The sequence below is a fragment of the Gouania willdenowi genome, chromosome 9 (genome assembly GCF_900634775.1).
Source record: "Gouania willdenowi chromosome 9, fGouWil2.1, whole genome shotgun sequence".
In the NCBI taxonomy this organism is placed as follows: Eukaryota; Metazoa; Chordata; class Actinopteri; order Blenniiformes; family Gobiesocidae; genus Gouania; species Gouania willdenowi.
The window spans coordinates 33,095,055-33,122,580 of NC_041052.1; the positions used below are offsets into that span (position 1 = coordinate 33,095,055).

At 39.7% G+C, this 27,526-nt stretch overlaps 1 long non-coding RNA gene across 1 annotated transcript; it reads left to right on the forward strand.

Moving 5' to 3' along the window:
• The first annotated feature begins 1,648 nt into the window (after nt 1–1,648).
• LOC114470400 (uncharacterized) lies at nt 1,649–25,682 on the forward strand. The gene is made up of 3 exons (XR_003674869.1): nt 1,649–1,718; nt 23,514–23,713; nt 25,567–25,682. It is a non-coding gene; the product is annotated as an uncharacterized LOC114470400 (long non-coding RNA).
• Nucleotides 25,683–27,526: the final 1,844 nt, after the last annotated feature.

The following is a 27,526-nucleotide window of genomic DNA, read 5'->3' on the forward strand; positions in this document are numbered from 1 at the left end:
ATAGTGCTGACTCTCATCCTTCACTAAAAACATGTTCACGTGAAGTTTAAGAAACGTATTCTACTGCAAACTGCCATCATTTTTTGGGGGTGAAAATGCACCTTAATTAGCTGTTTTCTGATTAGATGCTTGAATATTTCAGCGTTCTTCCAAAAATAGACAAAGAGACTAAAAACAGACAAAGAGCCGTGTAGACAGCCCAAAAACAGATTCAAACAAATTAAAAGGACTAAAAACAGACAAGGAGCACTGTAAACAGACCAAAAATAGGCAAAGAGCACTGTAGACAGACCAAAAACAGACAAAAAGGTCTAAAAACTGACAAAGAGCACTGTAGACAGACCAAAAACAGACAAAAAGGTCTAAAAAACTGACAAAGAGCACTGTAGACAGACCAAAAACAGACAAAAAGGTCTAAAAAACTGACAAAGAGCACTGTAGACAGACCAAAAACAGACAAAAAGGTCTAAAAACTGACAAAGAGCACTGTAGACAGACCAAAAAAGCAACAAAAACAAATTAAAACAGACAAAAAAGACTGAAACACAAAAAAAAAGACAAATAAATCACTAAAAGATTGACCAAAAAAGATAAACACCAACCTTCCCCCCTTAAAAAACCTAAACAATCTGACAAAAAACAAAAACAAATGAGACAAAGCAAACCGTGTGTCAGGCACTGGTGTGTATGTGGATGACCTGATGCAGAGAGGCAGCAGGTAGAACTAGTGTTCTATGACCAGTTTATTAACCATCCAGAAAGTCAAAATAAGAAAGAACAAAATATAGAAAAATACAGAGAACAAAGCCTGACTTCACTCAAAGGGGACCGGCGTTGCCACGGCAAACATTCTGTGTCCAACACTCAGCTAAATAATGAGGGAGCTATTCAGGAAATTCAGCACACCTGAGGGCCAAACAGGAGGAGCCTAATCACTGACAAGACTGTGGTTGTGTTCGAAATCACATCCTAACGTATTACTCAAGTCTGAGTATGTAGTGCTCACATTAGATAGTATGTAAAGATTGAGTACGCAAGAAATACCCATATGTGTACTACATGGGGACATTTTTGAAGTATGCACAGTGAAAAAATAATGCACATCAATGACATATTAAGTGTTTGAATGTTAAAGCTGAATGTGGCTTTTTTTGCAATATTCTGCCGAATACATTTGGCCACCGAATAATCGGTGCATCCCTAATTATTGTTATTATTACTATCATTATACTCAACCGTCCCATGATGCATTGCGAGCGGAACGTAAACTGTTCCTGGGACCGGTTTCAAGCTAAAAATCAAACATCCCATTTTCAAAACAAAAGCATCTCTTCCTGTCTTCCATTCCTTTGTCAACACTATGTAATAAGTAGGGCTCTTATTTTGAAGTTAACCGGAAGATTGCGTCTTCGAAAATCTCTGAAACTACCGTAAATATATAGTAGATGTGGCACTCCCAAAAATCGGTCAGCCACAATTTATGTGTAAGAGCTGAAATATCCATAGCTTTGGTATATTTTTATTTATAGTTTTTTTATTGTGAACATTTGGGTGCTTTTACTATAATTCCATCAAAAGTAATGAGGAGTGGAACTTCTGTGCGGGAACTAGTTCCTCTAGGGACAGGTAAAGGGGTGGCGCTTTCCCCTGTCTGTCTGTCCCCTGAGCTGTGAGCACAGATCGTCCCCTGACTTCTCTGTTTCATCTGCATTATACAGGTCAGTAAATGTTCCAAGCACTACAGAATGTAGAGTATAAGTATACATTGTTATCACTGGAGGTGTTAAGTGAAGCTTAGAGCATGTTTAGCCGAGTTATGTGTAGTTTTAAAGACTAAAAGTTCAATCGGCAGCCGCCATTTTGGCTCAAACCAGACAGGCAAAGTTCAATCGGCACCCGCATTTTGGCTCAAACCAGACAGGCAAAGTTTAGCAGCAGCCGCCATTTTGGCTCAGAATAGACGCCCGTTCCACCTAGTTAACAGTATAGCAGTTACATAGTATGTCTTATGTTTTACAGTTCTGTTTTGTTGACATTAATAATAATACATATCACAAACATTAATCCTTAAGTCCAGCCCCTTGAGAGAGGCAAAAGGTTTATTACATGCCAAAATGCATGAAAACTGTGAACTTATGTAGTAAATGATGATAAATAGGTTATCCTGAAACAAAGTATATGCACTGTATGTACAGAATGGGTTATTTATAAACAGTAATGTTTATTGGTTAAAACTGAATTGTATCTTGAGTGATGAGAGATGATAAATGTGAGTTATGGGAAATTATATAATGAGCAAAATGTGTGTAAAATCAGGAAACTGGACTAAGGAAATATGTAGTGGTCATGTGATTGTGATGATGCATGTCATTAAATCAGAAGTATTCTGGAGAGCTGTGAGCACAGATCGTGTCCTGACTTCTCTGTTTCACCTGCATTATACAGGTACTTTTATTTGCTATTGTGGTCCTTCATCCTTGGGACCCGTAACATAGACAGTATACACTCATTGAGTGTGTTTGTATAGTATGTTACTATGTGATTTCAAACACAGCCTGGGAGTGAACACACAAGCAGGAATAGCTGAAACGCACAAGGATCTAAACAAAGATCTAAACATGAACTATAGGAAACCAAAAACTACACGGATGAATAAACACAGATTGACTGAAAGTATTAAAGACAAAGAAAACATACTAGGATCACGACACCACCATTTTTTATTCATAAATTTATTTATTTTTTATTTATTTATTCAGTTTATTTCCGACATGGTTACATTCACTTTTTTTTTTTTTTTTTTTTTTTTTTTTTACATTTTTTGTACATGCCGAAAAAGGAGACGAGAGAAGCAGTTTGCTTATCCGGGTCCCGTCCCCTGTTTTACCATCGCAGATTTACATGGGTTTACATGTCTCTCTGGTCAAAACATTCTTGATTTCTTCTGAACGTCCATCTGTAGTCAGTGTTGTCCTCTATCTTTGTTTTTGTTGGCCTTGTTCCCTGCCAGACGTTGTTAGCATTCCTCCAGTTCAAGAATAGTTCCTCTTTCGAAGGTGTTTGGAAGGTTCTTCCCTTTTCATCCACAATGTCACCTTGTTTTGTCTCTACATCAAGGGTAATCCAGCTGTTGTTAGTTCTATTGGCAGTGTTGTATCCTCCACTGTCTGATGATGGGATCCGATCCAACTTGTATAAACACATCACCACATCCCAGTTCACAAGCAAAGTAGTATTTTAATGTAATATATCTTAGTTCATAAGCGTGTTTCTAACTGCTGTTGTTAGTTCTATTGGCAGTGTTGTATTTTCCACTGTTAGATTTAACTTGTATAAACACATTATTATATCTTAGTTCATAAGCAAGGTAGTAATTTCATTGTATATAAAAAAAACGTGTTTCTAACTGCACATATGACAATAAACACTTTGAATTTAAATTTAATGTAATCCTTAATCACCCCACCACCTAGCAATTGAAATGAATAAATGACAGACCTTTTTTACTCTTGGTTTCCACATTTAATTCGGTCTCCGTAAAATAATCACAGTCTGAGTTTTGTTTCCAGTGTTTATATAGATCTGGGTCCATATCCATGATTACCATCAGTAATGTTGTTGTTTAGGTGGATCCTTCGTATTTTCCCAAATTGTCCATCGTTTTGATGAGAACTGGTTTTCCGTCCTCTTCTTCCTTGATGTAAATCCTGCAGTTTTTTGACCACGTCTTCATAATCTTTCCTTCTTTTTTTATTTGGCGTGCTTTCCATGCAATGCTTGCATTTTGTTTCGTCAGGTTTTCATTGATGTACACCTTCGTTCCCTTGAGTTTGTTTCCTTGCTTTATTATTTCTCCTTTGAATTTTATATTCGTGAAGGTTATTTTTACAGCTCTGTTATCACTTTTCTTTGGCAGGAGATGGCAGGAGTTGATGTTGTCAGGGTTCAGGACAATGTCCTTCGACTTCAGGTAGTCAATGACCTGTTGTTCAATCGATTTTGTTTCTTCGTCACTCCTGGGTTTTATCTTTAGGCCTGTGATGATGACATCTTTCTCTCTTTCCTTTTGTTCCAGCTGTTCAACCCTCGCGTTCAACATTTTTATCTCTTCAGCATTTCTTTCATTCTTTTCTTTCGGTACCTTTGTTTCGCTTTGTAGTCTTTCCAGTGAGTTTTCCAGCGTCTTTTCCAACGACTTTATCTCGGCAGATAGGTTTTGTAGACCCTCGCGTATCATCTCCTTGACCTCTTCCAAACCCGAATTGGGTTCTGAAGGGCCTCCCTGCGCTTTTTTCACCATTTTCCTTCAGTCTTGGGCCCAGTTTTTCAGGCTGTTCAGGCTGTTCAGCTGTAGCCAGCTGTAGCCAAGGTCGTGTTATCGGAGCAAAGGAAAACACGTCTGCTCTCACCAAAGACCAGAGAATAAATGAGGCTGTGGCTTATGTTATTAACACTGACAGCACCATGTTTGTAGGTGTCCCCCCCTAAAATGATAATGCTGCTAAATGGCGCCCAGCAATGCTGAGCAGTAGGGATGTAAAGATTCACTCAACTCCCGATACGATTCGATTCACGACACTGGGTTCACGATACAATTTTCTCAAGATTTATTTTACAAAATGGGAACGTTGACAAATGACTGAAAAATATTCCTTTATTTTTTTGGGGAAAATACTATACTATTTTCCTTTTATTTTTCATTTTCAAAAGAATCCCTTGATAAACTACTCAAAATGATGCATTTTAACTAAAAATAAATCTTGAATGAAATAAATAAAGGAATAATACAAATGAAGAAGAAACCTATTAATTTAAATTCTGGTTCTATAGTAAACAATTCAAAACTGCATAATAGTTCTTTTTCTTTTTAAAAGTGCAACTGAAAATGTATTTTGTGCCTTAACGATTAGACTTTAAAAAAAAAAAAAAACAGTCATTTTACTGTATTTACGTCAGATATTTGTTTAGACCAGCAGAAGGCGCTGGTAACCCAGTGGTTGGTTGGCATGCAGTTATTCCACCAAAGAAGAAGAGAAGCTATGCTAGCAGGCAGAGCTAATAGAAAAACGTGACTTTTACAGATATTCACGTAATATTACAGATATTCTTTCGGTGCTAAAGGAGTAAAGAATCATTTATGAGCATGTTTAACAGTAATTGGTGGCCAGAAAGAAAATAGTAGCAGATTCCGCCCGTCACGGCCGCTTCTGGAAGGATTATTATATAGCGCCCTCTGCTGTTTAAAAAAAGTACTGCGATTCAATTTTCAGAGCATCGATGTCAACCGTGGTACCTATGAATCAATTTTTAACTGCCTTACGATTAATCGTTACATCCCTACTGAGCAGCTTATGTTTGTTTGCTGCTCCGATGGTCAGTGACTGAAAAAAAAGCATTCCTGGACTTTTTTATTTTGCTCTGAGGGACTAAATCAACAAAGCTGGAGGCGTGTGTGTGCGCGAGCGTGTGCATGTGTGTGTGTGTGTGCATGTGTGGAGGTTTTCTTTGGCATCTCGTACAGTTTAAGACACAAGCACACATTTCCCTGCCGAGCCTCTCTCTACAGAGCTGACCTTATAAATAAATCAGGACTCTGTTAATTCTGCAGAGGTCACTTTCTCACAATGTTTTTGAATGTTTTCGTGTCATTTGGATGGATATATCCCAAAGCTGTGGTTCCAAACCTTTTTCGGGTCGTGACTCCATTTTAATAAATGAAATTTCTGGCGACCCCAGAGACTTTTTTTCTTGATTTAGTTTTTGATCATGTTTGTTATGGTAAGAATACAGAGTATCCAGGATTAGTGCACAAAGTGACAATCAACAAGAGTTTCAGTTTAAAATACAGTTGTTTGATATTGTGTGTAATGTTTTTTGAAAAATAATAATAAAAAAAAAAAAAAACATGATTTGAATCAGTAACTTTTTTTTCTCCAAGACATTCTTGGGGTCTTGGGGTCACACACCTGAGCATTTCAGTGCACTGTTTGATGAAAAGTAACGGCAGGCATACGCTGTGCGAATTTTGGCCCATTTTGAGCCGATTTTTGACTACTGCGTCTGTTTTTGGGATCGTGCGAGTCTCTGCTAGATCGTGTGTCGTGCATCATGTAGTATGCTTTGGGTCACGAGAAGCGATGAACACCTCACAAAATGCTCCCAATCAGCAGTCGTATGGTCATAAGGCAGGGACGGTGCTACACCAGAGCTAGGGGGCGCTATAGCCCCGTCAGGAATTTGTGTAGCCCCAGTTAAGCTCCTTGAGCATTTTATTTAATATTATAAAATATTTTTATTATTAATTTATTGAGTTAAAAAACATTAAAAAGTTCTGTTCCAATTAAATCCCTGCTTGTACCCCATTAAATGGGACCCATTGATTAACATATACTACTGTGTGTGTGTGATAGAGGATGGGAGGGGTGGAAGAGTCTTTTTCACGTATCATTTTAGCGTTTACTAGCAGTCCAATGCAATGGATAATTAAGAAGAAAAAAAAGAGTTCCCGTAGAAAATAAAGACCAAGAGCACGTCTCCCAAGGAGCCTCCACAAATGTTTGCCCGTTTTTGTCACGCTACTTGTCACCTTCGCTTCATGTGAGCGCAGTTTTTCTACATACGGAGCGTTAAAACATACCTGAGAAATCGAAAGGTAAACTCTCGACCCAGCAATCTTGCCTGCCTGTCCAAACACGCAGAAAAAACAAGGAACACATTCTTCTCCTATAAAACAACTAGGGATTTTTTGAATTGTTCTTCTCAGCTCCAGCTCAAACTGTGCGACAATGTGCAGAGACTGACTCCTCGTGTGCTCCTCGTGAGGGTATCACAGATGAAGCCGTGTCACGGACCAGCTTACCGTAAACGCTCACACTGCGCATGCACGAACACCGTAGGACCGCTGTAAAATTGACGGACTGTACTGCCCACGTCTGTCCATCCAGCTCCTGGTCCATCACATCACCGTCTATTTTAAAGCTCTTTGCTGAGATTTGCGAGTGTCTCTCCACTTCCAGGTTCTTCTTCTTCTGTTTTAATGGCGACACTTCAGAGTTCTTCTAATTTGCACGTTGCATTTCTGGAAACAAGACCCCGACGTGTCATGTATGTACGTACAGAATGAGAACATGCAATGTGAGCTACGCACATTCGGGCTCTGCACATTGTTGCACAGTTTGAGCTGGACCTGAGAACAACAATTCAAAAAATTGCACAGTGTATCCCAGCCTTTAACGTGCCTTAGGAGAGTCTATCTTCTCTGCTTCATTGTCTACTACAAAACCCTAGAGTTAGAACTGTCACCCCCTGCGGTCAAATACTTTTTTGGCGGGGATCACAACAGTTATTTATCCTCTTTCGGTAAACAAAAGAGGGTTACATCAACATCTTTATCTTTTCCTGTTTGTTTAGAGCAACCAAAAGCAGCACAAGTTGTCATTTTGACTGAAACAGCTGCTAAATGATCTAAAAAGCAGGTTGAATGCTTCCCTTCAATAGAAAACAATGGGATGTTTACAGGCAGTGTGACATCATCAACCATTTAATTTATGGCGAAACACAGGCTCTAAAACTGTAAATAGTCCCATTTTAAAAGTTAATAAAACACATGTGGTGCAAAATAATGCATTTTGTTAGCCATAGATCTTCTAATAAGTACATTTCAAAGATTTTAGGCTACATTTGTAAAAAGAGAGGGAAAAAAAATTATTAAAAATCAAGCTCTGTATTGACACGTAAATTACCTACCATGCACTTAATGCAAGATAACTTCAAATCTGTGTAACTGTAAACAGGAGTTGGAGTGTCTTTGGATTCATTTAGACCAGAATTATGGGCAAGATGTTGCCTTTGATTTAATGTTGTGTAAACCAAAAATTAAATACGCAAACTGACTGAAAAATACACAAAATGAGAGAAAAATGCAAAAAAAGATGACAAAAACACAGGATAACTATACGCATACACAAAAATCACACATTTACACACTGGTTTTCACCTAAAAATAAAGACCGACTGAATGTCTGACAAGAGTAGCGAATGGATGAAAATGTCACATTTTGCTCATAATGTTGTTACAAATCTTGTGTCACATCTCCAAATATGAATTCCAGTGGGACAAAATTTTGCAGAAAACCAAATGTAGATATATTTCTGATGCAGACTAAACCCTCACTTCTATGTTCTGGGACCATATTTCACATTTCTGGTGTTTTTCCTGTAAATTGGGTGACTGTGTCTAACAAGTGCAACAAACAAACATGTCAAATTTCTTGCGGCGTTATCTGGTGTGATTTCAGCGTATAACCCTCCCAGCTTTTGTAAATCATCTGAAACATAGAAATTAGTGGTGAGAATAGATCTAAAAAAAAAAAAAATCTAATTAATTAGAAACTTTGAAATGAATAAGTCATGATTAATCTATGAAACGGAAATGAGTAAACCAACTTGAAAATGACAGAAATGGGTAAACACTGAAATAAAAGATGTCTTGAATAAAAGTATTTGCCATGAAAATATTTTTTTATAAATCTAAAAAACTTCTCCATGTCTTTCAGGCCGTTTTCTGCAGCAGCCGTTTCTTATTCCTTACAAACATGTTGTGTGTATTTCCAAGTGTGGTAGAAGGAAACCTGAAGAATCATTTTTTGTGTCCATGTGTTGGGGTTCAAGGGTTAATTGATCAATGAATTATAGAAAAAAAGTTTAAAAAAAAAAAAAAAAGAAGAAGAAGAAACTACAGGGTTTTTAATAAAAAAAAAAAAAAGCTGTGGTCCGGCTTGTGTGTGTGGTTGGCTGTGTGAGTCTGTGTGTCTGTCCTTCCCTTTATGTGGCCTTTAGTGTGTGTGCGTGTGCGCGTGCGCGTGTGCGTGTGTGTGTCTGTGTGGTCAGTGACTGTGACGTGAAACCTTGAAACCTTTCATTTGGAATCTAAAAACTGTCTTACAATAACAGGAGCCGTGCTGCTTCAAACCAATGCTTCATTTCTGTGGTGAGAAAAATCATTTCTGTTTACGTTCAGAGAATCTGCTCAGAAAAAGTTGTGACAAAACTCCAAAGCTGCTCTTTAGGTTAATATTTAGTCACCTCTAGGCCTGGCCAATCTATCTAGATTCACAAGCAGAAATGTAGCAGCACAGACATAAACAAACGTGCCCGAAATTGGATGTGCGCACAATCAAACATGCATGTGAATACATATGCACACAAAAACATACAATATAAATACACACGCACACACACACACTGGCAGAGTACACATACACAACAAGCAGACACGCACACATACATATGTTAATTAACACACACGAAAAACGACACATTTGGGCAAACACACACACAGGTGTATGAGTGCACACAGAGAAACAACTGCACAAATTGACGCACACACACGCGTGCACACAAACTATCTCAACAGTCACACAAACATACTTGGGTGTGCACAAACATTCACATGTCCACAGAATCACACACGCATATATTTGCAAAGGAACAAACTCACGCATACATAGATGTGCACACAGACACACACACGAACATGCACACACTCACATGTTATGTGCGTCCACATAAGCACACACACGTAGACAAACACAAAATCATTAGAAGAAGCGTCGCCATTAAAACAGACAAAGAAGAAAAACCCGGAAGTGGAGAGACACTCGCAAATTTCAGCAAAAGGAGCTTTAAAAAAGAAAAGATGGTGATGTGATGGACCAGGAGCTGGATGGACAGACGTGGGCAGTACAGTCCGTCAATTTTACAGTGGTCCTGCGGTGTTCGTGCATGCGCAGTGCGAGCGTTTACGGTAAGCCGGTCCGTGGCACTGCTTCAACTGTGAGATACCCTCAAGAGGAGCGACTGGATTTCAAGCATGTTTGATTTCCTTACGACCTACGATTGCTGATCGGGATCTGGTCGTGAGGTGTTAATTACTTCTTGTGACCCCATGTATACTACACGATGCACGATCTAGCAGAGACTCGCACGATCCCGCAATATAGACTCACGAGTTGAAAATCGGCTCTAAATGGGCCAAAATTCGCACAGTGTGTGCGTGCCTTTAGTTCTACCCTGACGTTTTGCATTTTAGATTTACTGTCTGATTATTAGCAGGCAAAAGAGTGGCTGTCAGGTAAATTTTGCTCATTATTTTTTTTGTTGCCATTGCTTTGTGGTCACTTGTGTTATGCTTCACTAATTTGTAAAATAATGTTTGACCAAATTCAGTTAAAACTACATTTAAATCTAACATTCTGTATTGCACAACTTCATTTATTGTACAAAAAATGAGAAACTCGTTATAAAAGTAACATCTTTTTTTTTTTTTTTTAATTATCAGCACCCCCGCATATCAATCTCCCACCCCCTCAGCACCGGGAGAGAAAAAATTCTGGCACCGTGCCTGGTGTATGCGTGCACACAAACTTTATCTCAACACAGTCACACAAACATATTTAGGTGTGCACGAACATTCACATTTCCACAGAATCACACACACACATATTTGCAAAGGAACAAACACACACGCAAACATGCACACACTCACATGTTATGTGCATCCACATAAGCACACACACTTAGACAAACACAAAATCATGCAAACACCCACAGACACACGGCTGCAGAGACACATTAACACACACACACACGTGTACATTTGCACACAGAGAAACAATTGCACAAATTCCCACACACACACGCATGCACACAAACTATCACACGTCCATAGAAATACACATTTAAGGAACAAACACACACACACACACACATAGATGTGCTCCTGCACACACACACTGGAACCTTCCTGTGGACATTGAGGAAAACTAATGTTCTTGTCTCGTCTCAGTGTGAGGAACACTGCAGATCGTCCTCAGCTGTGACCTCTGAGACTCCGCCCACCTGTTCATCATCATCATCACACAGCAACCCATCGCCCTTCTGATGTCACCGTGAATCACAGCACAGATGCTCACCTGCGTACAGACAGTGACACGCTCCATTAAAACACATTCATTTCTTGGCGTTTGAGTTATTGCTGACGATGTCCCGTGTTTCACGTCGTGCGAGCGAATTTTCCCCACAGGCGTTCGTCTCAGCAGCATAAGGTGGAGCAGAGACTGAACCTACAAACCTGATCCAAATCCTCCATGAAGGCACATTAACGCAGCTGTTTAACTGGAAAGATGAGAAACGTATTTCAGGGCCTTCTCTGACAGTCTGTGGAGCGGCCGTTTCACATTCCTTCTGAACATATTGTGTATCCCACTAGGTGTGGGAGAAGGAATACGAATCTGTATTGTTGTGCTTTGTGTGTCTGTGTAGTCATCTTGTGTGTTTTTGATGTTTTTTTGTGCATTAATGTTGTACTTTTTCATTTTATGTGGTCAATTTCCGTGTTTATATCTATGTTTTTGCTGTCGTCCATACTAGCAATCAGTACCTCATGTTTTGGTTAGCTTAGCACGTAACTGCACTGGTTGAGCAGCGTCAAAGGGTAAAGGGGTGGGGCAACTTAATAATAAAAGGTAAAGAGTAGAAGTACTGTTACTTGATTGAAATTGTACTCAAGTACAAGTAATTCATACATTAACTCAATTAAATAGTACTCAAAGTAAAAGTTACTAGTACAAAAGTTACCGTACAGGCCACCGCTGCAGCCTCCGCTCTACAGACAGTGAAGGAAGGGGGATTTGTGGCTTCAAGTCACTTAAAAAGTTCAACTTTTGAGCAACGAGGTCGAGTGCAACCTCGTCGCTCACAAATTACACGTCACATCGCTTTAGGGGGGATAACTTGAGGTCGCTTAATTTACATTGATTTTAATGTAATGGAGTTGCATCAGTCACTTCAGTCGCGATCGGTGTGAAAGCACCTGTAGACGGCTGGCTTCGTTCAGGGTCTGTTCTAAGTTACTGTACATGTTTTATCAGTCCATTGTGTCCAGTGTCCTTTTTTAAGTTGTTGTTTGTTGGGGGGGCAGTACAAGGCAAAGGGACACTCGGAGGCTGAACCGACTCATTAACAAGGTGGGTTCGGTGGTTGGACTGGGCCTGGATTCAGTGGAGAACGTGGTGGAGCAGAGGGCGCTCTCCAAGATCAGGGCAATCCTGTCCAATCAGAGCCACCCCCTTAACTCTGTCTTCTCCTGCCAGAGAAGCGGCGTGAGCTCCAGACTCCTCTCTCTGGCATGCTCCAAGGACAGACTGAAAAACGAATGTGTCCCTCGTGCAATCAGACCCACTTCAGGGAGGAGGAGAGAGGGAAATGTCTTGAACATTGTCTTGCAGTGCCTTAACTTCTCTTGGACCGTTATGTATTTATTGCTTTTTTATGTGTTTAACTTCTTAATTCTGTCGATCCTGCTCTGTTTGTGTGAATGTGAGCATCAGACTACTGCACAATTTCCTTTGGGATTAACAAAGTCTTTATCTATCTAGTTACTTTCACCCCATGCTTATTTTTGGTAATAACTTTTGAATTTTTAAAATAAAATATCACAAATGAATTCAATTCAGAATTAAAAAAAACTTCTCTTGAGATAACCTCCGTTCAATGCTGTTTTGGTACCGTGCATTACGTTTAATCTGATTGGTCGACAATGATGTGATGAATTTGAATGACTTTTTGTAGTTTCACAATGTCCGTTGGTCCTTTTAAAACAAAATATGATAATTTACTCGGTAATAGTTGGGTGTAGAAATGTAATGAATGACTTTACTACTTTTAAAACGTGCTTAAGTACAAGTAAAATGACTGATTTAGAAAAATGCAAGTACCCATAAAAGCAACTCAATAATGTGTTACGGCCCCCTCTAGGGTGTAATACCAAAAGGCTTGAGGGGCTGCAACATAAACAGGACGCCATACAAAAGTATCAATTATTAAAGTATTTATTGACAAATTCATTAAAAGTAGCAACAAAATGAAACAAAAGGAAGTGGAGACCCTGGCCAAACTAAACAAAAGCAGGGAGGACAGTGGGCCAACTTTATACAGGGCTGTCACACCCAGCGTTCACCCTTTAAATTACAAAAAGTACAAAACACTAAATCTACATAAAAATGAAAACAGGACTACCAGAAATCTCCAGTCCAAACTAAAATAAAAACGTACAAATGGTTGAGTGGGGCGCTGAGGACCTCGCCCACATGTCTACTGCTGGGGTATTCCATGAAGGAGGGTTAACAAACTCTGAGTCTATCCATAAACTCTGGGTCAACATACCCCACGATGGGAAACTCTGGGTATCGGATTCCATTACAGCTGGTATGAAGTGGGTCAATCAACCCTGAGTATGTAAACCTTGGGTTACTTACGTGCACGCGCGCAGTAAAAAGCCATCATCAATGGATTGAAAATGAGTCGAGCTGCCATGGCAACCACCCGGAAAATAGTGATTTATTCACCGTAATGGGTGAAATAAACCGGTGTTTAAGGAATATGAGCCTGTTCTAAAGGTGTGTTCAGTCTTCAATGACTATAGTGGCTTAAATCACCCGTAATTAGTCACACTTTTTGGTCACTTCATCACTTTATTACTTCAGTGACGTGACGAGCTGAGAATAATATGAATAAAATGTGTCTGAGGAGACGTGGCACTCCCATTACACTGGATATTAAGACAGTGACTGCTGCTTGATATCACATCATTTATATTGACTTTTAATGTAATATTGTCGCCAGAGTCATTACAAAGTCCTAAAAAATGTCATAAAAAAAGCACTGAAGCGGGACACGAACCCGCAACCCTCTGCTTCCACACGCAGCATCACAACTCACTGTGCCATCATATCTTCAAAGATGCATGATCTACAGACTTAACTGTATAACAATATAAAACAACAATCGAGCCTTAAAAGTGTATTCATTTAAATTATCATCTCCTCCTTTATATTATCCACAGGTTTATATTCAGTGAACTTTACTACAGACGTCAGTAGATGTTTTAATGCAGATCAACCTCAACCTACATTCACAATGTTATAAATTAAACTACAGTTTGCACAAAAAAAAAAAAAAATGTGAAGCAACACAACATTAGTAATGATGTGAGCACGTCTGTGGTGTGTGATGTTACTAATGTGTTTCAGAGAAGAGTGTTAAGGTTCGTTAAAGTGTTCAGAAACGGTGTTCAGGTGGGCGGAGCAAGGTAGAAACCCAGGGTTTCTTTGATAAAACCTGCCAGCGACCAGGTTTAGTTCACGGACAATGTTGCCATGGTAACATACTCAGAGAAGAACATACCTCGCGTTTAGGAATGAGATACTCAGTTTCCCTCATTTCAGCCTGAACATACTCAGAGTTTGAACATAACCTGCTCTATGGAATAACCCTCTGGTCTTCTCAGCTCTTTTATAACAGCTCCTCCTTCATCTCCACCTCATTACTGATTTGAATCAGGTGTGTTGAGAGGAAGGAAGGGCAGGCTGAGAGGCCAGGAGTCACTAGCTGTGAGTACTGGTAATCCGTTACATTCAGCTCTGCTTATTATCCCTCACATTATTTGTTGTTCTTTAATGTGTGTCAAACTCTAACTCAAACAAAGCAGAGCTCATCACTCCTCTGCCCCTCAGACACTTTGTGTTGTTGGCTTTGGCGCTCGTCTCTCTTCTTGTTCTCCACAAATCACTGCATTTTAGTGTTTGTTGACTGCTGTGGGTTTCAGTCCAGCAACTCTGACCTCTGATCTCCTGGTATCAGTTTGCTGCTGCTGGAGATGTTTTCTCATCAAACGACCCAAATGAAATAGAGAAGCTACACCGCAGACAGTGAGTGTGATCAGCTGCTCTGTAACACTAGCTCTAAGACATTAGTCAAGGATTCAAGTTGCTTTAATAGTTGCTCCAACAACAAAAAGGAAGTGACTAAAATCCTGAAAAATACAATAAATAATGTGACCAATAAAATGACAAGAATAAACAAAAAAAAAAGTCTAAAGAGACACAAACTACAAAAAATAAAAAAAACATATTGAATAATTACAAAAATACATAGCAGCAATCAGGAATTGTGTATACAGTATGTGACAGAGGACAGGAACAGATCAATGTTTTACATATCAGTAAGAAAGGACATAAGTAGATCTATTCTTTTCACGCATTTGACAAAAAACAGGAACAGATCTATTCTTCATACGTCTGTAAGAAAGGACATGAGCAGATCTATTATTTATATGTCCGTTGGAAAGAACAGGAACAGATCTATTCTTTATACATCAGTAAGAAAGGACAGGAACAGAGCTATCCTTTAAACACCTGTAACAAAGGACAGGAACAGATCTATTCTTTATATGTCTGAATGAAAGTAAGGACCTGTCTAACCTTTATATATCAGTAACAGAGGACAGGAATATATCAACTCTTTATACGTCTGTGACAGTGAACAGGAGAGACTCTGATCCATGTCGGTGCATCAGTTGTTTTAAACTCATAGCTCTCCATATGTCAACACGGTAACCATGGTAACCACGTAGAGAATCACAGCAGGGACTTGTTACTATGACTCCTCTGCCTGCCAACCACAAACAGAGCACAGCAGCATTCACAGAAACACTACGGATGGGACCGTTTGGCTCCTGGGAAACAGAGAGAGTATAGGTAAGAGACACACACACACACACCTCTCGTTCTTCGTTAAGGACATGATGAGATCATTTATTCTCTCGGTTAATTTCTTCTTTTTGGACGTGCTTTGTGTTATTAACTTGTTATAGTCCCGCCTCTTGGGTGTGTGCACGCCGAACAAATGCAATAATACCCAGCTGCAGTACAGTACAGGTACAGTACAAGCGATGCCCCTACAACCACGCCCCCTACTACAAACCACATCCACGCAAGCAATTTTTCCAATAATACCCAGCTGCAGCCGTGGGTACATGACAAGTGATGCCCCTCCAACTGTGCCCCCTACTACAAACCACGCCCACATGTGCGACGGTGGCCGGTGAAGCACTTTTTTAGTATAACCTCAAATTTAGCCAGGAAGTGGAGGCAGAAGCGGTTAGGGTTTGTAAAAAAGGAAGGTAAGTATTGCAAAGTTCCCCAAATTTTCCAGAAAATTGGAGGCGTTGATGTTAGTGAAAAGGCTCATGTCCAGGTATTGGCTCAGGGGGATTAGTAGGGTGCATTTTGTAGGGGGCGTGGTTTGTACGAAGCATGGTTTGTACAGTTCCGCGGCTGCAGTTAGACTCTTCTCAACAAATGGTGTGAACCAATGCACACAGTCATCAAATGCGTCCCCTCGTCTTTCACCTGTAAGGAGGATGATTGAGTGTTTGGACCATTTGGGGTTATGGTTTCATTAGTGATCATGTTATCTTGTGACAGATACGGGAATAAAACTCAAAATCCAAACACAGCCTTAGCATCTGAAGTGTGTTTTTATTGTGTTTAGACAGAACAAGTGGCTTAGATTAATACAAACATTGAGAGACAGCATTATTGTGCCACCAATTATCATGATCACCAGTTGAAGTAGTACACCAGCAAGTAAAGTGCTTTTAAGGCGTCATTTCAATTAGTTTAGTTTATTTTTTGTTCAGTCGTTAAAACAAGGCTTTACACAGAAAAGAAAAAAAGAAAAAAAAATAATGTCTATACATAATGGTTAAGGCTGAAGTGTATTACTTATTGATGCCTTACCCCATGAACACAATTCCAAAATACACAGAACCAAACGGCATTTAGTGACCTTTGTGGTTGCTGCTCTAACGTCTGATAGCAAACATTGAGTCTTTTTTCAACAATCTTTGTCACACAAAGACAAATACAATTCAGAGTATACTGTAAATCAGACATGAACAACTGGAGGCATGTGGCCCCCAGTCTATTTGTGTGCAAACCCCAAAAGTAAACACACAAATCAACACATAAAACGAAAATGAGAATTACTACAAAAACATACAAAATTACAGAAAAATACACAAAAAGATGACAAAAAAAACACAAAATTACTCCAAAAATACAACCAAATAATAGAATAATATACAAAACAACATGGAAATTTACACAAAACCCATTCTGGGGGAGTGTTGCTGGGTGCTCTCTTCACGGGCCTCTCCGGGCGGTGTCAGCCTTGCAGGGCGTGGGGGTGCCTCTTCCCTTAGGGTATGGCTTGGTGCTTGTCTCATCTCCTGGTTGCATTGGGGCAATCCCTGCGGTGTGCGGGCCCGGGGCGGCCGGTGTGGGGGGTGGGCGAGCTGGGGAGATAATGGGGACTGTGCCGGGGTTGGGGCGGTGTTGCATGGCAGGATTATGCTGTTTGCTGAGGGGTTGCGCACGGTGTTCCTATGGGTGGGGTCGTTGTGATCATCTGGTGGGTCTGTCTGCTGGCCGTTGGCGTGCCTCCTTCTCGCGGTGGCGGCCATCCGTCAGTCATGCTCTGGTGGGGGGCATCGCCTCGTGGCTTGAGCTGGGCGGGCAGCGTCCCCCTTGGTGTCCCCCGGGCATCTGAGGATGTGGCCGTCATCCTTGGGTGAGCCTTAGCTCGCTGGCGGGCACCCGCTGGCTGCCTGTTTGGCGCAGCTCTGGCCGTCTGCTGGGTGTGGGCCTTTGCTCCTCCGCTGGGATCTTGAGCGTGGGGGCCCTCTGGGCCCTCCCTTCGGGGGGTTTAGTGCTGGGGCATGGGTGGGGGTGGGGGTTAGTTGGCGGCGAGCCTTGGGGTGGGTGAAGGGGTGCGCTGGGTCCTCGGCTTTTTGGGGCTTTCTCGGGTGTGTATGCGGGGGGTGGTGGCTGCCTTTCGGCTTGGAATCTCGGGGGCGTCTGAGGGGGCTGCTCGGTCATGGGGGGGGTGGCCTGGGGCTCTTTGGCCCCCACTCTTTCTGCTGGCCTGACTGGATCTTGGGCCCGGGGCAGCGCTTTGGTTCGCAGAAGCATTTCTTTGTGCCAAAAATAGGTCATGGGTGCACTGGCATGTCTTGGGCTGTGGAATAAAACGTTGATCCCAAATACTGTACCTGTTTTAGGTATAAACACTCACTCCTTCCCTCTGTCCACAGCCACCACCATTAAACCTAAGCTTCACACATGCCACCAGACTGGCTGAACTAATTACACAACACAATAAGCACAATATGCACAACTACAACACACACTCCCTCACCCCTGTTCTTTTCCCCATCACCCAGGTGAAACACTGCTCTTTCTTTATATATCCTCCCTATAATAAATAATTTCTTACCCTTCCGTAGGGAGGGCTGGTGATGGTCACAATTATGCAATAAAATAAATTAATTTATTTAATTGCAATAACAAAACATGTTTTGCTGTCTTTAAAAGATTGCACTTCTTGTAGTGTTGACCTTTGACAGCATGTGCAGACATTAGACAAAGTGAAAAAAAGAAAGGAAAAACGACTCAACAAAACATACCAAATTACAGAAAATTACCCAAAATGACTTCAAAATACAACCAAATATCAGACTAATTTACAAAACAATGTGTAAAATTACACAAAAAACGTTTTGAAAACACAGAATGACAAAAATATATAAAATTACACAAAAATATAACAAAAATACACAAATAATTCCAAAAATACAACCAAAAAACAGAATAATATACAAAACAATATGAAAAATGACAATAAAAAATACACAAAATGACAATAAAAAATACACAAAATGAGAGAAATAATACAAAACAACAAAAAATAACTATAACAAAATTAATTGTAATATTTGATTGTAAGTTATTATTCTAATGCTGACATGTACAGTATTTATATGGCAGTGTTTCAAATCCTTGCAATGAGTCTTTCTTCTGACATGTCACCTGTTATAATAATAGTGATGATGACCAGGTGAGTTTGTTCTGCTGCTGCTTCCAAACACTCTCTTGTTATTTGCATGTCCTCAGCGTCACACATAATCAGGAGAAACAGCAAACATCTGCTCCACAGGGCAGTGGAGACGGTTTTCTATGAAAACATGTCAAATGTGGACTTTTCTCTGCTGTTCCACATTTTCACATGGTGTGTGTAGCCTGGAGCGTGCAGCTCACTGTGCAAACCACGTGTGCGTCACATTTCTCAAATGTGGTTTTTCTTCTACATTATGTCGTGAAGAATCATGTTTTCATTTAACGTTCTCATGTGAACTAGTCAAGTTTGGAGCCGCAGTCACTCAAAATGCACTCGTTAAGACATTAAAGCCATTAAAACGCCTTTAATAAACTTTACCCACTTGGTTCCAGTAAAATAACCTCCTCAGAGTCGTCTGAGTTGGATTAGGAGTTATAAAGACACCTGATGCTAATGCAGTGCTCAGCAGGGGTGGACTGGGACAAAAAGTCAGCCCTGGCATTTTGTGTCCATACAGCCCACTACATTATCACCACATTACCATACAGCCCACTACATTATCACTACATTACCAGACAGCCCACTACATTATCACTACATTACCAGACAGCCCACTACATTATTAAGTCAATGATGCTCAACATGTGGCCCTTTATGTCCTAATTTGCATTACTATGTCCCCAGAAAACCTTAAAGGGGGAAACTTTTTAACCTCTTTTTACCTATTGCCTATGACCATTTTGTAACTTCCTATGTATAATTTTTGCCCCTTTTCAAAAAGTTCTGACACTTTTCTCAGACTTAAGCTACCTTTTGCCAATAAATTTCCCTTTTTTTCTATTTTTTGTCCATTTTTACAAGTTATTTTTGATACTTTTATCCAATTTTGGACACATTTCTGTCAAATAAGCTACCATTTGCCCAATAAATACCACTTGTTTCCCTACATTTTGCCTCTTTTTGTTCCCCATTTTTGCCCTTTTGACTAATGTTTGCCACGTTTTGCCCTTTTCCATTATTGTTTGCCACATTTTGCTGATTAAAGCTGCCATTTGCCATTTCATACACCTGGTTCCTCTTTATTTGCCCATTTATTGGCCACCCTTGACTGCTTTTGGCCCATTTTAGTCACTTTTCTCTCTTTTTAAACCATTTTTGGCCACCTGTTACTATGTTTGCCTCCACTCATCAAAGAAAACACATACCGGACCGGCCCACTTAGGGTCAACAGCCCACCGAGGCGATGCTTGGTCTGCCAGATGGCCAGTCCACCCCTGGTGCTCAGTCTGTGAGAGAAACCACAAAGCTACACAGCAGGACTGAGGTTTGCAGGGAAAAACCCACAGAAATGTGTGACATTGAAGTGAGCATTTAGTCCCTGTTCAGTCCCCATAATACAGCTTTTTTCATTTCACTTTCAGTGAAGTACTGACGACTGGTAAATCACCTTCTGGTTTTGAAAAAAAAATCCTGCGCAGCTATGGGGTGCTGAATACAAAAACTCGGTCACTGTTTCACAATCAACACATTTTTGAACATTTAGCAACTTTTTCTTTCATTTGAGTCAAATTCATGTAAAACAGCATGTTATATATCTTATTTTAATTATATATACTTTTCTGGCTCAAGTGCCCCCTTTCTTTTATTTCTGAATTTAAGTACCCCCGACAACTAGAACATTTTGCTTTATTGAGCATAATGATGGAATAAATGAGTGATGACACATTTTAAAGAATCTCATTTTGTAAATAAGTAGATTGAAACAGTATTTAATGCCTCCTGAAAGGATTTATTTCTATTGTTTTTATCATTTACTGCCATCTCCTGCCTGGTGTGACAAAGACTGACTCTTGTATTTTCAGTTCATTTTGTGTGTGTTTTTTGTGTCATTTTGTATGTTTCTCTGTTATTAATGGGTATTTTTCTCTCATTTAGGGTGCCATTTGAGAAACACTGTTCCATATCATTGTTAAAAATGTGTACTGGTGAAAAATAAATCTAAATGTAAATGTTACATCTAAATTTAAAAGTTAAATATATATGTTAAATCTAAATGTTATATGTAGATCTAAATGGTAAATTTAAATCTAAATGTTAAATAAAGTTCAGAATTTATACAAAGTGGTCCGGTCAGCACCTGTCAATCACGAGGCCCCGCCCACACTCCACACACCCCACCCTCCAAGGTCTTTTGCATCCTCGGTGTCTTCATCACTGGCTGGCAAAAGTGAGTTGACATACCCCTCCTTTTACTCTCAGCAAATCTAAGTCTGTCAAACTTTGTGAGGGCAGTTCCACACATTCCCTTTGAGTTTGTCAGTTTGTAATGACCCCACAATGTCACGCTCTTCCCCTCTCCTCACTCACTGAGCCGTAGTTGGTGGTGTGGGCGGGGCCTCGTGATTGACACAACCTGGCACTGACCTGCCCACTTTGCATAATTTCTAAACATTTAGATTTACTCTTGGCGACTGATTTAACATTTACATTTAGATATAAATTTAACTTTTACATTTACATTTAACATTTAGATTTAGATATAAACTTAACATTTAAATTTACATTTTAACTTTAGATCTAGATTAAACATTTAGATTTAGAATTAACATTTACATTTTGATTTAACCTTCAGATGTATTTTTCATGTGTACACATTTTTAACAATGATATAAAACATGCAGTTTTACATGATTTTACGTCTCAAATGAAAGAAAAATGAACTAACTGTGAGCAAAGTATAAGCTAAATGTTCAAAATATATCAGCTGTGAAAAAGTGACTGAGTTTTTACATTCGCAGAGGTGGGGAATTGAACAATTTCAACATAAGTGCTACTTTGCATTTCCATGTATAAATGATATAAAAGCATGTGTGTGTAGAATATAGGTGGAAGGTAGTGACAATATCAATTCATTTTGGGAACAATTTGTCAAATAATTTCAGCAGGATTTTGAAAAAAATACCGACTGGTTTGTTCCAACAATGTTATACAAGCAAGCTTTAAACCCCTGCAAATATTGTAAAGTTTCATTGAATTTGTGACAAATTCAATGAAACTCTACTCGAATTATTGTTATAAATGTGTTGAAATGTTCTGTTTGTCATTTTGCCTGGATACCAATATTTATGTTTGGATATGATAAAATAATATTAAATTACACCCAATATCTGGTTAATTTCAATAAATAATCCACATGAAAAGTTTCTATTTTTTAATATTGTATAAATTCCTGAGCTTAAGTTCCCATGGAAGTCTGCCAGATATTTCACTCCCTTTTGCCACCCTACTACTGATACTGTATAGCCACATCTAAATTATTAGGTCATTTTTCTCAGTCATTTTTACTTGACCCTGCAGGCCGTATTGGATGTTCCAAAGGGCCATATTTGGTCCCCCGGCCTTGAGTTTGACACATAAAAGCAAGTCCATAAAAGCAAAAGTAAAAGCTGAGTCCTCTGTTCTGTTTGGTCAAACCTGTTGTAACAACATTGGCCGGTCGAGGACGCCAAAGCCTTCCTTGGCTGCTGATTGGCTCAGAATGATTGTTAATGCTTGTTTTAATGTGAGGATGGCTTTACCAAAGAATGTCTCTGTGTTGTACATGTGCGTGCAGAGAGGGACGGAATCCAGCTGGTACATGTGCTGCACACATCATGTGCACGTATTCAACCCAATGTAAATCAGACCACAAATATGAAGCAGACTTTGAGCTTCTCTTCTTTAAGTAAAAGTGTTGCTCCAAGAAGACAAAAGAAACCACTTTAAGGCCACCAAAGAGTCTCCAACTGAGACACAAAAAACATGCGGAAGAAGAAGTGCCGAAGTTAGCGTGACCATAGTTTGATTTCCAAAAAAGAAGACACTTGGGTCGACCTCTTCATACTCAAAGTACTCAACGTTTTTTTATTAATCTACCTTGTGACGGCAAAACACAATATAGTAGATAAATAACTTTTTTCTTTTCAAGTCAATCACCTTCATTATGCTTTAAAACAATCTGTCCTTGAATTTTTTCATAAAAACCTTCTTAAAGTCTCTCAATCATTTAAACAATGAGAAATGTCATTAAATTAAAAAAACAAAAACAAAAAACAAAAAAACTCAAGGCTTACAGAACAGTTGATAATCATTGAATATACACTTCAATAAATAACTGTGAAAGTTTGCATCACATGGTCCCATGCTGACTGAGCTTTATGGGGAGGTTCGAAGTGATGAGGTCAAGACCAGATGATGGAAACTATACCTTAACTTCCTACATTCTAACTTTATCCCAGTGGCTCCTTCGTTTTCAAATCCCTATGAACCTCCATGGAGGTTTTATCATCCAGGAGGAACTTCCTGCTGATTTTTTAAATTAAATCCACCAGTATTTGGTCTCTTTCAATCCATCTTGGACTTTAGTCTCTCTTCTCTTTTCCTCGTGTGTGACGATTTCATCAAAACAACGCGGCATCTTTAATGATTTTGTCATGTGAGAGAAAAATTACCATAATAACTCATTAGCTTTCAGAAAGTGCTGGAATTTAGATATAAATATTAATATTAGTGGAGTTACGGTCTTTTAAATTAAGCTGGACCTATGGTCACCCTAGCTGAAGTTCAAACTGAGGAGGTTTCCTAAGTGAAATCGCTGAGTCATGGTTTGAACACGACTGTCTGTGGAATTTTTGGTCAGTTTATGTAGAGTGTGTGTGTGCGTGTGTGTGTTTCAGCTGGATGCTGGGTGGGATGACCGACAGGAAGATCCATCGCGTTGTGCGCTCTGAACACCTCACGCCTTTGCACCGTGTGCAGGGGAGGAACTTCTTGTCTGGGGCGTTCCGGGACAGCTTTGGGTTCAACCTACTTCCTTCACAACCTTCAACCTTCGGCGACGTACAGACGTTCAGCGGGAAAACGGCGACCCTCACAGGTGAAAAAAAAAACACAGCTCTCCCTAATCTTAGTGTGAGCCTCGCACTAAAAAACCCGTAAATTAAATACTAAGAATTCTTTCTTTATGGCCCTTTAACAAATTGTCCATGGACCGAGGGTTGGGGACCACTGGTTTAATGTTGAGGGAAACAGGGAAAGAATAATCAGTAGAACACGATAAAGTTCAGATCCAGATGCTTTAAACAAAATACTTGCTCTTAAGCAGTCTGAGATAGATCAGAAAAGACAAGACAAGATGAGATAAGTATTAAGATGAGATGAGACAACACAGGACAACAAAAGATCAGACAAAAAGAGAGGGGACAAGGTGACATAGAGATAAGATTAGATAAAATGAGACAAGACAAGATGAGGTGTGATAAGATGAGTTGAGAAAAGACAAGATAACACAAGACAAAATAAGACAAGATGAGATGAGAGAAGATATAAGACAACATGAGATATACCTGTAAACAATAAGATGAGATGAGACAACACAAGATAAGACAAAACGAGATGAGACAAGATAACATGGAGATGAGATTATATGAAATGAGACAAGATGAAATGTGATAAGACGAGTTGAGACAAAAAATGTGAGACAAGATGAGAAAAGAAACAAGAAATGAAATATAGACAAGACGAGATGAGATGAGACAAGACAATGTGAGACAAGCAATAAGATGAGATGAGACCACACAGGATAAGACAAAACAACATGAGACAAGATGACATGGAGATGAGATGAGACAAGACAAGATAACAAGATGAGATGAGACAAGATAATACAAGACAAGATGAGATAACAGATAATATTAGACAAGACGAGATGGGAAAAAATGAGAAAAGATTAAATGGAATTGGAGGAAATGAGACTAAAGAAAATAAAATGAGACAAGATGGACTAAAATGAGATGAGCCAAGATGAGGCAAGACATGATAAGAGATTAAGACCAGGTGAGATCAGACAAGACGAGATGAGACAAGATGAGATGAGAGAAAATGAGATATAAGTAATAAGGTGAGTTGATACAACACAAGATAAGACTAAACAAGATGACATGGAGATGAGATTAGATTAAATGAGACAGTACAAGATGAGATGTGATAAGACGAGTTGAGACAAGGTGAGAGAAAAGTTAAGAAAAGAAACAAAAAAAAACAAGACATGAGACCACAAGACAAGATGAGACGAGAAAAGATAAGAAGTGAAACAAGCAATAAATGATGAGACGAGTTGACATGGAGATGAGTTTAGATTAAATGAGACAAGACAAGATGAGGTGTGATAAATGCAGATGAAACAAGATAAAATGAGAGATACAATGAGATGAGACTAGACAAGACGAGTTGTGACAATATAAAACAAGACGAGATAACAGATTAGGTTAGACAAGACGAGATAAGAAAGATGAGATGGAAATAGAAGAAACAAGACTAAAGGAGATGATACAAAAAGAGACAAGATGAGGCAAGACGTGATAAGAGATTCTCACCAGATTATATAAGGTATAATAAGAGTTGAGGCAAGATAAGAAAACTTGTAATGAGACTAAGAGATAAAAAGAGATTAGACATGACAAAATGTGACAAAATGAAATGAGATGTGATAAAAATGAGTTGAGACAAGATGAGACGAGGTGAGGTGAGAGATAAGAGTAGAGATAAGAAGAGACGGGATAAGACGCAATAAGCATTCAAAACATAATAAACACCAAATAAACTGTATTTCATTCACATTTATTAAGGATAAATTAGGGAACAATGTGGTTCCAGTTTTACTGGTTTCTTCCACACTTATGGTTGCTTTCTTCTGGTCCCCGTATGTGAATGTAACATGTTCTGTTACAGTTCAGGGATTCTGCTGTACCATACAGCCCCGGCCATGCAGTACCAGACTGTCACAGCGGGGAACGCAACGGAACAAAAATGGAGGAGAGGAAGGTGTGGAGCGGCGAGGGGCGGAGCAATCAGACACAGGTGGATAGAACGGCACACCTCACTGCCATCTGTCACACAGCTTCAAGTGTTCTCCATCACAAAGCAACAGCTTTTAACTAGGGTGACCATTACTTGATTTCCAAAAAAGAGGAAATTCGGGAGAACCTCAAAATACTCAACGTTTTCTTCAATCTACCTTGTAACATTAAAGGAAAATATAATAGATAAATAAGTTGTTATTGTTCACAAGGTTTAAAAATATTTTTTTCTCTTTATAACAAAGGCTTAAAAAATCAAGTCAATCCCCTTTATTATGCATTATAACAATCTGTCCCTGAAAAATGTCATATGAACCTTCTTAAAATCTCTCAATCATTAAAACAATGAGAAACATCTCCTCCTAGAAATTAAAACTATGACAAGAAACTCAAAACTTACTTTAAAGCTGATATCTAGAGTTTCTTAGAAACGTCTCGATGTCCCGCCCTAAACAGCCTCACTTCCTCCCACTGCCTCTGCGTTCAACCTTCTGGAGTTTTTTGTCATCCAGGAGAGAATTCCTTTTCAATTAAATTCACCAGTATTAGGTCTTTTTTAATTTTTCTCCCTCTTGGACTTTGCTCCTCTTTCTCTTTTCCTCGTGTGGGACAATTTTGTCAAATCAAAGCGGCATCTTTAACGTTTCCGTAACCTTTGAGTAAAATGTAAAGAGCAACGCCTTAGCTTTCAGAAAATGGTTGAATTTCTCAAATAGAGCAAATATTAGCAGATTTTCTGCATTCCTGGATTCACCAGGTTAACCAGTGACACATCCAACTGGGTGAGTTTCACTGCTTTTTTTTTCAGGAGTTTCGCAAAATCCTTCCTGGTGCGGTCACAGTAAAAAAAAAACTGGCCATGTCGTGAAGCTCTGGGTGGTCATACACGATTATTTTCTCCTCCATGCTGAAATGGGTGAAAAGACCGGTGTCTACATTGACGGCCTGCCGTCATTGACAACAAGGACTCTGACTGGCTTTCGCGCCTGCGTGTCACACAAAACATTCGCAGGAGTTCAATATTTTCAACTCAAGCGAATGACGAATGTCACAGAAAAATGGGAGCCTGAATGCCACGGCCAACTCTCTTGCAGAGCGAATCAAACCAAGCTGACCAACAGGAGAAGAATCCGCTTCTTAACGTGTCTTCTCGTTGGCTTTGTATGTAATCTGGCCTTGCAAACATTTTGCGCCGCAAAATCTTTCTTCTGCGGCAGTGCGGTGCGATCCGCATGTCAAGTGCGTTCAACGTGCGAGCACGCTGCCGCTTTTACGCAAATCCGCACATCCGCAAGAGATGAAAATATTGAATCCCTGCGACTGTTTCGCATGACGAAAGCCAATCAGAGTCTTTGTTGACTATGACGTCAGGCCGTCAACACAGACACTGGTCTGTTCACCCATTCAACCATGGAGTAGAATCTGTGTGTGACCACCTGGAGCTGTATGACACGGCTTTTATAACCGAGACCAGACTAGGAAGGATTTGGTGTGGAGTAGAATCAGCGAGGAGGAGGTAGTAGCAGGTAAAAGTTTTCTCTGTAGTTTTCATCTTTGAATGTCGGCAATGAGCTAGGATAGCATTAGCCGCTAATCACACCGGTTTTTTTCACTGGTGGTTTATGTTTATGAGAGGAGAAAAAGGAGCTTCAGCGGGCAGTGAAACTCACCGAGTTGGATGTGTCGCTGGTGGGCGGGGCTTTGCTTCAGAAGTGAAAGAGGACATTTTTAGATCCTGCTGACCCAGGATCTGCTGCATTTTGTGCAGCAGATGCGTCCGGTGCCGCAGAAGACGCATTCGGTGTGAACGCAGCATTAGTCTATTAATTGTG